Below are 11,848 nucleotides of genomic sequence, written 5' to 3' on the forward strand. Positions count from 1 at the left end.
TTGTCTCCGACTCGTTCCAGCTCTTGTCTGAATCGGTATCCTCCGATTCGATTTTCGGCTTCAGGCCTCTCACCACATCGGACCACGTTCGGGTCTTGGCCTTCTCCGTGCTTCCCTTGGCTTCTTCAACCGGTTCACCGACTTGTTCGGATGTGCCGACTTCCTTCGTCGACTTGGCTTCATTTTTCTTCTTGTCTCCACCTCTACCGGGGCTTCTCTTACCTACGGGTTCAACAATTTTGCCTTTGCCCGTTTCGGTGGTGTCTTTGCCCTTGCGTCTCCCCCTCAAGTGCGGCACGTCGAAATGCTGAACACCAAGCATTTCGGTAAAGTGCTGCAACTTGTCCGACCCGAGCGGCTTGGTGAAGATGTCGGCAACTTGTCGATCCGTGTGAACATACCATAGTTCAACTTCACCGCTCAGGACCCGCTCATGCACGAAGTGATAATGCACTTCTATGTGCTTTGTGCGAGCATGGAACACAGGGTTCTTGGCCAGCTGCATGTTGCTGAGGTTATCGCAGTAGATCAGGATTGGGGTTGGTACCTCGATCCGCAGGTCTTGCAGTAGTCGCCGAAGCCAAATGGCTTCGCAGGTGGCAACGGTCGCGCCCCAGTATTTAGCCTCAGTGCTGGATAGAGCCACTGTTGGTGGCTTTTTGCTGCTCCACGCAACAGCCGCGCTCCCAAGAGAAAACATAAAGCCGGAAGTTGCGCGACGATCCGTTGCATCGCGAGCCCAATCGGCATCCGTGTAGCGGACAAGCTCTTTGGTTATACCTTGCCGGTATAAGAGCCCTCGGTCCTTAGTGCCGCTTACATACCTCAGTATTCGTTGCGCGCACTGAAGGTGCTCCACGGTCGGCTTCTGCATGAATTGGCTTACCTCTCCGACCGGATAGCTAATGTCAAGTCGGGTGATGGTCAAGTAGATCAAGCTTCCGACTATTTGTCGGAACCGTTTCTCATCGCAGGTTGGTCCGGAGTTGGGGCGGATCTTCTGATTCCGGTCTAGGGGTGTGGAGACAGGTTTGCATTCCGTCATGCCGAACTTGTACAACATATTCAACACATAATGGCATTGAGAAAGCAATATGCCATCGGGGGTGCAGATCACCTTGATCCCCAAAAAATAATAAAGGTCCCCCAAGTCCTTCATATCGAATGCGTTTGACAACTGGGACTTGACGTGGTTGATTTCCGGAAGACTTGGGCCGGTGATGACTAAATCATCAACATAGAGTAAGATACATACCGGACCGTTTGAGCCTTGACAGATGAACAGGGAAGAGTCCGACTTAGAGGCAACAAACCCCATCTTTCGAAACCGGTGCGTGATCTTAGCAATCCAAGCATGGGGGGCTTACTTCAAGCCGTACAAGGACTTCCTCAGCCGGCATACCGCCGACTTGTTCATCTCTGACTGAAATCCGGGGGGCTGAGTCATAAAGACTTCTTCTTCAAGATCTCCTTGAAGGAAGGCATTCTTCAGATCCATCTGATGAAGATGCCACCCCCTTGCCGCAGCAACTGCCAGTACCACACGAACCGTCGTCATCTTCGCTACAGGAGCGAAGGTCTCGTCGTAGTCGATTCCGTGGGTCTACGCATATCCCTGCGCCACTAACCGGGCCTTCGTACCGGTTAACTGTACCGTCGGCATTGTACTTTACCTTGTACACCCACTTGCATCCGATCGGTTTACTGTGACCGGGAGGGTCAACCAGGTCCCAAGTTCCGTTCGCATCCGTGCCCGCATTTCATCCTCCATAGCGGCATGCCAATTTGCGTCCTTTGCCGCTTCTGCGTAGCTCTCCGGCTCACGCACTTCCGCCACCTTGGTCATGTACGCATAATGATGCGCCATGTACTCGTTATACCCATACCGTTTAACGGGATCCTTTTGGCGGGTGGACCGGCGTAACTCAACGTTACCCGGTATGAGGCCCTTCTTGGCCGGTTCAGTCTTCGTTCCCAAAGATCTGCCTATGTCCTTGCCGAAGTCAGATACGCACCGATCCGACTCATCATTGCCGGTCTCGAATTCCGGCATCTTTTGCTTCCCTTTCTCTTTGCGTGTGAACCGTCTCCTCGGTTCCTTGCGCGGGGAGAGCACGACAGAGTCTCCATTACTCGCCGTCTCATCATCCGACTAGTTGGACTGATCCAGTCTCTCATTCGGTCCGCTTAACCGAAATGATTCCGGACTCTCATCTTGAGTCCCGGCTTCATCTTTCGCTACCTGGGCCGGTTCGGGCTCACTAGCCCCATCCTCCGACATTGGGTCGGGATCGGAAGTCGAAGTCGGTAAGGAATACCACGATGCCGATTCATCAAACTCGACATCTTGGTTGACTCGGACCTGCTTCGTCTGGGGGTTATAACACTTATACCCCTTTTGCTCTTGAGCATAGCCGACTAGGATGCATTTTTCCGATTTTGCATCCAGCTTCCTCCACTTCTCATCCTGCACATGTACATAGGCTATGCTGCCGAATATCCGGAGGTGTCTCAAATTCGGCTTGTGCCTGAAATACAGTTGGTGAGCTGACACCTTGTCCCCGATCCGGTTCTGGATGTAAACGACCGTTTGGACCGCCTCCGTCTAGTAGAACTTGGGCATGCTCTTTTCCTCCAGCATTGCCCTAGCCGCGTCAATCAGCGACCGATTCTTCCTTTCGGCCACACCGTTCTGTTGCGGTGTGTATCTGCAGCTGAATTCTCGCCGAATTCCTTTTTGTTGCAGATAGCTGTTGAATTGGCCAGAAAAAGTACTCTTTTCCGCCTTCCGACCGTAGGCATTTGATCTTCCTCTCCGATTCCCGTTCCACCATCTTCTGGAGGCTCCAGAAACACTCGAAGACTTCACTCTTCTGGAGGATCCACATATGCCGCGTGTAGTCGTCGATGAAGGAGACGAAATATCGATTCCCGCCAATGCTAACATTTTGTGTTGGTCCCCACACATCCGAATGGATAAGATCGAGCTTGTTACGGCTTCGATTTCTTTCGATGGGGAATGGAAGCCAGTGTTGCTTCCCGAGATGGCAGGCTTCACAAATCTGGGCTCTCCGGCCGCTAAACTTCGGCAAACCGAAAACAACTTGTTTCGTTTGGAGGTCTTGAAGCCTCCGGTAGTTGACGTGGCCGATCCGTTTGTGCCACAGGTCGATATCTGACTCGACCTTTTGTCCTTTGGCGAACAGTGCGGTGCCGACATCATTGGTGTTGAGGATAAACATCCTCCCATCTCTGCGCCCTTGCGCAATAACTTCGCCTTCATCCTCAATGAAGCACCCGAGGTGCGTAAACCGCACCTGCATCCCCTGGTCGACGATCTGTCCGACCGACACCAGGTTCTTCGTGATCGTCGGAACATGTAATACATTCATCAGCTTCCCCCTCTGTCCGACGTGGCTCAAAGGGACTTCTCTGACATGCACGATCGGGTGGGGAATGTCATCTTCGGTTTCGACAACTCCCAGTTGATCCGGCTTCTCCAAAAAGGAGAACCACTCACCGTGACTCGTCATGTGGTTCGATGCGCCGGAGTCAACGTACCACACTTCCTTCGATTTGGAAATGGTCTTCTTCATTGAGTTTGCCTTGTGCTTCATCACCAAGACTGGCCCCTTACCGTTCTTGGATCCTCCCGATCCGTATGCATAGTGTGAGCTTTGTCGGCCTTCCTTACCGGTCTTGCCGAATCCGGATTTGTCCGAATCGGCACGCTTTCTCCAACACTCACTTTCCCTGTGGCCCTTTTTGCCACAGTACCAGCATTCCATAGCGGGTTTGTCTTGCCGGCCTCCGATACCACCTTGACTCCCCCTACTTGTGGAAGTCTCGGAACTGCTGTCGGCACGCTCACTGTGCCTTCGTTCCTATTCTTGCCGGCCGCCTCCATTGCGTGCCGGCCTGCCTCATCCACCATGCCCACGGGACCGATCCGCTCCTGTGGCGTGGTTCTCCTCTACATGGAGCATCGACTGTAAGTCGAAAAATGAGGGCGTATTCTCCCTTGCACAAACCGCAGTCCGAAAAGCTCCGAACTTGGATGCCAGGCCTCCAAGACAGACCTGCACCATCTCGTCTTCCTCTACGGTCACGTTAATAGAGGCAAGCGAGTAATAGATCCCTTTGATCCGGTCTGTGTAATCTGCCACCGACATGTTCTTCTGTCGAACATTGCTCAACTCCTGTCTGAGTTGCAGCTTCCGGGCAGTGGTGCTTGCGGCGAAGACCTTTTTCAAGTTTCCCCAAGCATCCTTTGGTGTCTTGGCGTCACGGATATGGCTGAGCAGCTGGTCACCGACACTGGACACGAAGCAGTACATCACCCTGCTTGCCGCCTGTTCCCACACTGGGAAGTCCTTGTGTGTCGTCTCCGGTGCTAAGTCGTTCACTCCGTCGATATAACTCCAATAGCCATGCCCAAGCAGGTACTGGTGCATCTTGTATGACCAAGATGCGTAGTTGGTTCTGTCGAGCTTCTCCACCGAGAGCGACGTAGCCATCCCTCTGTCCATTTCTCCTTTTGTGTCTGTTTTCCGATCTGTTAGGGTTTCCTTCACAAGCGTAGATGTCTACAGCAGAGGTTCTCAACCCACGCGCTCTGATACCATGTGAAAGATTGCTTGCGGAAGCGTTAGAAAGAAAAATACACAGAGAGAGAGAGAGAGAGAGAGTACGCGGGAGAGAGAGAGAGAGAGAGAGAGAGAGAGAGAGCAAAACACACTATTTTTCAAGATTATATGAATACTCTATGCTCTATATTTACAACGCGCTCATCAACGCTATTTATACAAGTCCACACGGGACTGTTAGAAGTACGGTGTACTTCAATGCTCACACGAGCGTCTGACACTAACTACGAGACTATAACTGCCTAGTAGTCTAACCTATACTAGGCTTCCAGTTACGGATTGGATCCGGCATATCGGCTCTTCTTGCTTACCAGTCCTTACTGCTTACCGGCTCGGTTGCTCACCGGCATACCGATTCCTCTCGCTTACCGGCTCAAGCTTATTCAGCTGATCCGGCTCCGGTTGAGCTTGCCGCTCAACAAGTAGGGATGTGGTATTCCTTGAGGATCAAACCGCAAGATCCGGAGCCGAAGGAGATGCCAAAGATTACCTCTGATCCTACGGTCACCAACAATCCAACTCCTGCCTAGGACATACAAGGTCAAGGGGGAGACGTAGAGGGCTATCAGGATACAGTTGATGATGCAGTTGATGATGCAGTTGATGATGATCTTGATGAGGATAATGAACAAGATCATCAGACCCTAGGGGACCAAACTGATGATGTTTTAGCAGCTCCATCGGAACTGGAAAGGGTGAGAAGGTCTATAAGACAAAGATGACCTTCAACCAGATACAATCCACATGAGTATGTATTGCTTACACATGGAGCAAAGCCACAGAGCTTTCGGAAAGCTATGGCACATGACCATGAGGAAAAATCGCTTGAGGCCATGAATGATGAGATGGGGTCTTTGCAAGACAATCATAGCTATGATCTTGTAAAGTTGTCTAAGGGAAAGAGAGCGCTCTAAAATAAATGGGTTTTCAGGCTCAAAGCCGAGGAACATTGCCCAGAACCAAGATACAAGGCAAGATTGGTTGTGAAGGGGTTCAACCAGAAAAAGGGTGTTGGTTTCGAGGATATCTTCTCACCAGTAGTAAAGATGTCCTCCTCGGGATTGCAGCCAGTCTCAATCTAGAAATCGAACAACTCAATGTAAAAACTACCTTCCTTCACGGTGTCGTACCTTTCGGCGCCGAATCGGGCTAAAACAAGCTCCCAGGCTCTGGTATAGAAAGTTTCACTTCTGCATACTAAGCCATGGGTATAACATGACAAACACAGATCACTATGTGTTTTTTAAGAAGTTCTAAGAACATGACTTTGTTATTCTACTTCTATATGTAGATGATATGTTGATTGTTGGTCGAGACACAAACACGATTGAAAAGTGGAAAAGAGAGTTGAATCAATCTTTTGCTATGAAAGACTTGGGGCCAGCCAAGCAAATCCTTGGGATGAAGATAACCAGGGATAGAGTGAGCAAAAGGTTGTGGCTATCTCAAGAACAATATATTGAGAAAGTTCTTGAGAGATTTAACATGGCCAAGTGTAAGACGGTTAACACTCCACTCGCAGGCCACTTTAAACTCAGTTCAGCTCAATACCCCACAAATGAGGAAGAGCAAGAGAGAATGAAACAAATACCATATGCATTTGTAGTCTGCAGTTTAATGTATGCTATGGTATGCACGAGGTCGGACATCACTCATGCAGTCAGTGTAGTGAGCCGTTTTCTCTCGAACCCTGGCAAAGATCATTGGGAAGCGGTTAAATGGATTCTGAGATATTTGAGAGGTACCATAAGAGTTTGTCTAAAATTTGATGAAAACCAAACTATATTAGATGGGTATAGAAATGCAGATATAGCTAGTAATATGGACACCAGAAAATCTACATCAGGGTACCTAATGATCTTTGGAGGGGGAGTGGTCTCTTGGAAGTTGAGACTGCCAAAATGTGTGCCAACACTGTCCACAATGGAGGCTGAATATATTGCTGCCACAAAAGCTAGTAAGAAATTGCTATGGCTAAAGAAATTCCTACAAGAGTTGGGGCTGACTCAAGAAAGATACATTCTGTATTGTGACAGCCAAAGTGTTATACATTTAAACAAGAATTCTTCCTTCGATTTTATGTCAAAACACATAGATGTTAGATACCATTGGATTAGAGATGTGCTTGAAGAAAAGCAGATGCACATTGAAAAGATTCACACAAATGATAATGGCTCCAACATGATGAAAAAATGTTTGTCAAGGGAGAAGCTTGAAGTTTGCAAACAAAAGGCAAACCTAGTTGCCCCCCCCACTTGAGATGGAGGGGGAGAATTGTTGGGTCTACCCACTCAAGTGGAGCCCACGACATGGAGTCGGCTGACAGCCGACTGTTGACTTAGTGCTGAAGCAACTCAACCTCGGCTAAAAAGTAAAATCATTATAATTATTTTTAACTATATATATATATATATATACATGTTACATATGTCTTTTTTGGTATGCTATTTTTGGGTGTGTGTCTTTTTTTTCTTTTGTGTGTGTACAGGGACAAAGAAAGACGTTACTTCACACGGCTCATAAAAAGGGTGCAAAAACAACGAGAGAAAAAGGCTGAGAGATAGAGAGGAAGAACAAAGTATGATATAGAGAAAACATCATATGGAAAAACAGAAATAAAGTTGAAAAACAGACATATGAGAGAGAGGTGTGTGAGAGAACGTTGTGAAGATTCTGTAGAAAGAGAGCTCAAGAAAAGGGCAATCGAGAATAAGAACCTGTTGTGGAAGTGAAGACGGAGATCTCACGAGGAGCTGTCCGAACTACCCTAAGAGTCAACAACAACTCTTCTATCTACCCGTAACAGGTTTATTTGTTCTTTGTTTTTTTTGGATTTCTTCTTGCTCATTTCCCCCGTTAGGGTGAATATGTGTGTAACCAAGGTTGTAGCCTTGAAATATGTGTGTATTCCTCTAAAGTGTTAGCTCTAGAGGCTGTCAACACCTTGTATACTCAAAAAATAGTGAATCTATTTCGGAACCTAAGGTTCCCGTGGTTTTTCCCATTTTTGGGTTTTCCACGTTAAGTGAATCTATTTCGGAACCTAAGGTTCCCGTGGTTTTTCCCATTTTTGGGTTTTCCACGTTAAATCTCGGTGTACTCTCATTTTCTTCTTGTGGTTTCATCTATTTGGAATCTTGCGTTGGTAGTGCAAATCATCCCGATTCAGATCCATATTCCCATCAAGGAGGAGCCCGCTTTTGGCAACCTGTGCAACAGTATTCACTCGTGGACCTGCAGTAGCCATACTGGTTGCAAAATAGATTATTGGCGAGGCATGTCGAGGGAACGCTAGTGAGGAGCAATGCCGCCGCCAACAGAATGGCGGCCTTGGCACCCATGTGCTGCACTCACTACTCTCACTACGTAGTTTGTGTGCATTTATATACATATACATACAGATGCATTTAAATATACGTAGATATGCAGTGAGGTAGTGGTCGGTCACTACACACTCTCCATCAATTCGACTTGGTTTGACCAATAAATGCAAGACTGGATGCGAGCATGTTCGAGGATAAAAGAAATGTCATGTCCTAATGCTACTATTAAATTTGATGTGATGAAAAGAAATGTGGGAATTTCCCGAGCCCACCAGAAGAAGCTCGATGTTCAGTGAATTAATATGGTTGAGCTATGGAGTGGTCATATGCAAACTCGATCTTAACAAACAATGTCGGCCTGCTTTACTAACGAGCGAGTAGCGCATAGTTTTTTTATTTACGATTTTAACCTTAGTTTCCTAAGTTGTCATGTACATGGTCGATGCGATAACTTGATTGACACTTATCAAGGATACAACCCTACCCATTATCAGAACACGATACTTTTGTACGATATGCTATTTATCATTCTTCAAACAAGAGAAGTTCATTATATTTAAAGATATTCATCACTCTTGGAATAGGATGGACCTCAATATGTTTAAGGAGGTTCTCATCACATTTGAAACCTCTTAATAGCAACAACTTTTTGAATTATTTCAAAGTCCTTTTCGTGTATATATACTGTGTTGTTCATGTGTTCTATGTGCAATTCACAATATGAATGAGTCATGATCTATATATATGTCTTCTTTAAACTCTCACATTTAAATTTATATACGAAGAGTTTAGAAACAAAACTTCTTTTTGAGTGTATAACCAAATCATCAACTTGTTATTTATGTGTGTATGTGTGCATAAGAGGAGAGAAAGAGAGAGACACATGATTATACCTGAAATAGCATAAATAATCCTAAGCAAGATCAAGATGGTGGAGAGTGAGTGGGATATCAAGGTATCCACTTCATTCAATCCAAAGGCATATTCCATTCATGAAGTTAATGTTGGGCTTTAAGAAACATGCAGCCTCAACTGTATGTTGTTGATCTTTTTATCTCAATACGCACATTTCACCCTTATTTGTGTTGTATAGTCAATTGAACAAGAAGTTTGGATTTCTTGTACTCTATCTTCAACTCGGTAGATCACGTGGACATTGGATAGGTTCCTGAATTCGTGCATCGTCCCATCTGTTCGTGTCCTCCCCTCCATTTCCATTAGAGGAACAAGAAAAATAGAGAGAGAGAGAGAGAGAGAGAGAGAGAGAGAGAGAGAGAGAGAGAGAGAGAGAGAAATCGACAAAGAAAAATAAAGAAATGGACTTAGCTAACTTCGTCAACCTCCAACATTCTTTTCTCCTAGATAATGAGTGCACGCCATTGGTTTATAAGACCAACATCAATGATGTAGAGTGTAGCTATCCCATAACGAGCATGGCCACCCAGCTACAAGATTCATAGTCTATGGTATTCATTTTCTCCCAGATCATGAGTGCACCATGAGTGCACGCCATTGGTTTATAAGACCAACATCAATGATGTAGAGTGTAGCTATCCCATAACGAACATGGCCACCCAGCTACAAGATTCATAGTCTATGGTATTCATTTTCTCCCAGATCATGAGTGCACCATGAGTGCACGCCCTTGGTTTATAAGATCAACATCAATGATGTAGAGTGTAGCCATCCCATAACAAACATGGCCACCTAGCTACAAGATTCATAGTCTATGGTATTCATTTTCTCCCAGATCATGAGTGCACGCCCTTGGTTTATAAGATCAACATCAATGATGTAGAGTGTAGCCATCCCATAACGAACATGGCCACCCAACTACAAGATACATAGTCTATGGTATTCGAGTGGTCCCATGTTGATTGTTCTTGAGATGGTTCGTAGTGTATACTGTTAGTTGTTGTGCTGGAGAGAGGGTGAGAATTAGACCCATGTTGATATGGGGTTGCTCATGTCACCGTTATAACGTTGATTCTGCGAATTTGAATTTTTCTTGTGGATGTTATGAACACATGAACATTACTATTGGCTGGTTCGAACACCCAAGTGTGAAAAGGCCGAAAAGCTGTTATGAGCCGGACAGTCGAAAGAGATGAGTCAAGCATACACTGTTTTAACTGCCAACAACTGGAGCATTACGCAACCCAATGTCAATGATGGGACAAAGACAAGGGACCAACTGTAAATACAATCACTTGAGGTATACCAAGTTACCATGTGCAGCCAAGCCATGGCATCAGAATGGGAGGTTCAGAATGAAATCCAGAAGGTGGTGAAAGTATGGGTAAAAAAAGCGAACAATGAGAATGTCGACCAAATGAGGCAAGAAAGCATAACCGGCGACCCCTCCGCCAGCTCTGGATGTTGCCACAATGGCGGATGAGGACCCCATTTGGTAGGCCCTTGCGGCCTACCAAATCACGATGTCTCACGATGTGAATGCACAAAATGCTGAACCTAGTCCCGTAGTTTAGACAGTCAGCGGAAGCCCGAATACTTAAGGAGGACCCACCAGCCATTACGACACACATCATAGAGTTCGCTGCAGGGCCGGCGGTCGTGGACCATCATAATCCCGCCATCAAGCTCATCATCAAGGGGAAAGAAATATTCGGGTGCATAATTGACGGCGGCTTGGGTGTAAATGTCATAAGTAAAGAGACCTGTACCCGCTTGGGATCACAACTTGGGAAGCTTGCCCATTTTGGCTTCACATGGCTGACACCCGACCCGGTCAGTCCGACCTTTGGGACTGTTGCGGAAATTAGGAATCATAGTAGGCGGCCATACATTCGAAATATTGGTGGTGATCCTACCACTGGACGCACCAAGAGCATACCCCTACTATTACAACAGCCATGGGTGCGCTCGGCGAATATCAAACAAAATTGGCAACATAATAATATTACCTTGTGCTAGGGCCGAACCAAAATTCGGGTGTCGACCCAAGAGAGTGTGCCAACAACGAAAGACTTGACCATGTTGTATGCGGAAGAAATCCAGATGCTAGAAGGACTGGAAGATGAAGAAGTGGATCAATACATTGAAGAAAACCCGTGGCTCGTACCCCTCTTTGAAATTGATGTTATCACAACGGCCGACGCGAATGTTAAACCCATGATGGCTAAGGAAGACGTTTGTGAGCGGGACACAGATGCGGTCATAGAGCATCGTTCCACCTTACACCAGACTGGAGATGCTTCTCATCCTACAAAGCCGGAGATCACGGTTGTGTCTGGATGGGGAATGAAGGGACTTACGGAATCATCAGCATAAGAGATGTGTTGTTGACAACATCAACCGGATGCAAATTGCTATTGTAAGATGTCTGACACGTTTTGGAGGTTTGGTTGAACCTGATATCAGCCGGTCGACTAGATGATGAAGGCTACATGGGTAGCATTTGGAACAGAGTTATGAAATTCAGCAAAGGAAGCCTTATTGTGGCTCGAGCCCGGAAGATCAACACATTGTACCTAATGCATGCCCGAAGAAGTGAACGTAGCATCAGACACTTATGGTGAGTTGTGGCACAAGAGACTGTGTCATATGAGCCAAATGGGGATGAGAAGACTTGCCAAAGACAACCTCATTCCGGAGGTGAAAGACGTGCATCTTGAGAAGTGCACCGATTGCTTGGCCGGCAAGCAAAACCAAACCTCCTTCCGGTCAAGACCACCGAATGAGACGGAATGCATCACTTGAGCTTGTGCATACCAATGTGTGTCAAGTAGACACGAAGTCACATGCCGGATCGCAATACTTCGTGATGTTTATAGATGACCACAGCCGGAAGTTGTGGGTCTCACCATTAAAGATGAAGGATCAGGTGTTGTCTGTCTTCTAGCCGAAAGGATGAACCAA

Source organism: Azolla caroliniana, unplaced genomic scaffold, assembly GCF_043228905.1.
Source record: "Azolla caroliniana isolate FFs.n. ecotype wild unplaced genomic scaffold, voAzoCaro1.0.p SCAF_8, whole genome shotgun sequence".
Classification (NCBI taxonomy): domain Eukaryota; kingdom Viridiplantae; phylum Streptophyta; class Polypodiopsida; order Salviniales; family Salviniaceae; genus Azolla; species Azolla caroliniana.